Genomic DNA, 2,026 nt, shown 5'->3' on the forward strand with positions numbered 1-2,026 from the left:
GGTTAAGCCTCTGCCTTCGGCTCGGGTCAGGATCCCAGGGTCCTGGGATCAAGCCTCACATCGGGCTCTCTGCTTAGCAAGGAGCCTGCTTCTGCTTCTCCACCCCGACCCCCCGCCTGCTTCTCTGCCTGCTTGTGATCTCTGTCAAATAAATAAATAAAATCTTTAAAAAAATTTAAATTTAAATTTAAAAAATTGGTGGGTTTTCAATCTGGGAGAAAGAAATGTAATCAAATTGCAGCTAAAGATTCTACCTGTTTGAACTGAAAGAAGTTTTATATTTCTTCCTCTTAAAAGTTCATATATCCTAGTTCTATCCACTAAAACACCTAGCTATCAAGACAACCAAAGAATGAGCACAGCAGTGCCTAAATTGTTCATCTCTAAATACCATCTCCATGCCTCGGGCTCACTGAAGGACCGACATGCCGGTTCAAGGTCTTGGTCCTGAAATGTACATGATGCACCTGCGTCATCCTGTTGAGACCCAGAAAAGCCTCGAAGACTCATGGGGACTGCTGGTGGGGTTTCTTTTTGGAGTGAAATGTTCTGTCATCAGGTAAGCGGTGCTGGCTGTACAGTTATGTGAATATACTAAAAACCTCCTTTGTACCTGTGGTTTTTTATGGTATGTGATTTATACTTTAATAAATTGTTATTAAAATGTTAAAGTATTTTTAATAACAAAAATGGGATGGGAACCATCATCACGACCACTGGGAAGGCCATAGGAATCATGACTGACTGTGAGACACAGGAAGTTTCTTTCAGTTGATGGGGATAGAGACTCAGCTAGTAGATTTTCTAGTGCAGCTCTGGAGTCCAGGAGGAGGGGTATGACTAATACCAGCGTCACAGTGAGGGTTTTCAATGGGCAAAACCTTGCTGGTGTATAATGTAAATCTCAGACAGCTGGAAAATTACAACAAGAAATTCACTAAGACAGAACAGAACATCTCTGAAGAACATGAAAAAAGTGCTGAATGCAAAAAGCAGATTTTTCAAGCAAAACGCGTATGGAAGAAACATTCCAGAATCCAGTGGGTTTTTTTGCAAAAGTATTCTATCTTCCAAACAGGCGTGAGCCATAAAAGAGCTACATGCTCTCGGAAAAGACTTAAGAGGTTTTTCTTTTTCAAATAGATTGGAAAACATGCTGAAGGAGTTGAGACGAAAATATGTCCCTGGACTTCAGCAACCTTTATCAAAATGACGGCAAGCTCTCCGAGCTGGAGAAGGTTCAAACAGGCATGCACATGGACTGCAGGCCTAACTACTGACAGGCTGATGTGTCAAGATCCTGGAGACTATGAGAGCACCATGATTTTACTGCGCTCAGAATTTGCTTTGTTCCTGGGCGCCTGGGTGGCTCAGTCAGTTGAGTGGCCTACTCTTGATTTTGGCTCAGGTCATGATCTCAGGGTCCTGGGTTCAAGCCCCGCATCAGGCTCTGGGCTCAGTGGGGGGTCTGCTTGAGATTCTTCCTCTCCCTCCCCCTGTGCCCCTCTCCCCACTCATGCACACTCACTCTCTAAAATAAATAAATCTTTTTTTTTTAAACTTTATTTTTTCAGTGTTCCAGAGTTCATTGTTTATGCACCACACCCAGTGCTCCGTGCAATCCGTGCCCTCCTCAGTACCCACCACCAGGCTCACCCATCCCCCCATCCCTCTCCCCTCCAAAACCCTCTGTTCCTCAGAGTCAACAGTCTCTCATGCTTCATCTCCCCCTCTGATTTCTCTCAACTCCCTTCTCCTCTCCATCTCCCCATGTCCTCCGTGTTATTCCTTATGCTCCACAATAAAGTGAAACCATATGATAATTGACTCTCTCTGCTTGACTTACTTCACTCAGCATAATCTCCTCCAGTCCCGTCCATGTTGCTACAAAAGTTGGGTATTTGTCCTTCCTGATGGAGGCATCGTACTCCGTAGTATACATGGACCACATCTTCCTTATCCATTTGTCCGCTGAAGGGCGTCTTGGTTCTTTCCACAGTTTGGCACCGTGGCCATTGCTGCTATG

At 44.6% G+C, this 2,026-nt stretch overlaps 1 long non-coding RNA gene across 1 annotated transcript; it reads left to right on the forward strand.

The window, feature by feature from the left end:
* The first annotated feature begins 300 nt into the window (after window positions 1–300).
* Window positions 301–1,565, forward strand: LOC132008557 (uncharacterized). Its single transcript, XR_009401667.1, has 2 exons — window positions 301–559; window positions 1,144–1,565. It is a non-coding gene; the product is annotated as an uncharacterized LOC132008557 (long non-coding RNA).
* Window positions 1,566–2,026: the final 461 nt, after the last annotated feature.

This window comes from Mustela nigripes, unplaced genomic scaffold (genome assembly GCF_022355385.1).
Source record: "Mustela nigripes isolate SB6536 unplaced genomic scaffold, MUSNIG.SB6536 HiC_scaffold_256, whole genome shotgun sequence".
NCBI classification, from domain to species: Eukaryota; Metazoa; Chordata; class Mammalia; order Carnivora; family Mustelidae; genus Mustela; species Mustela nigripes.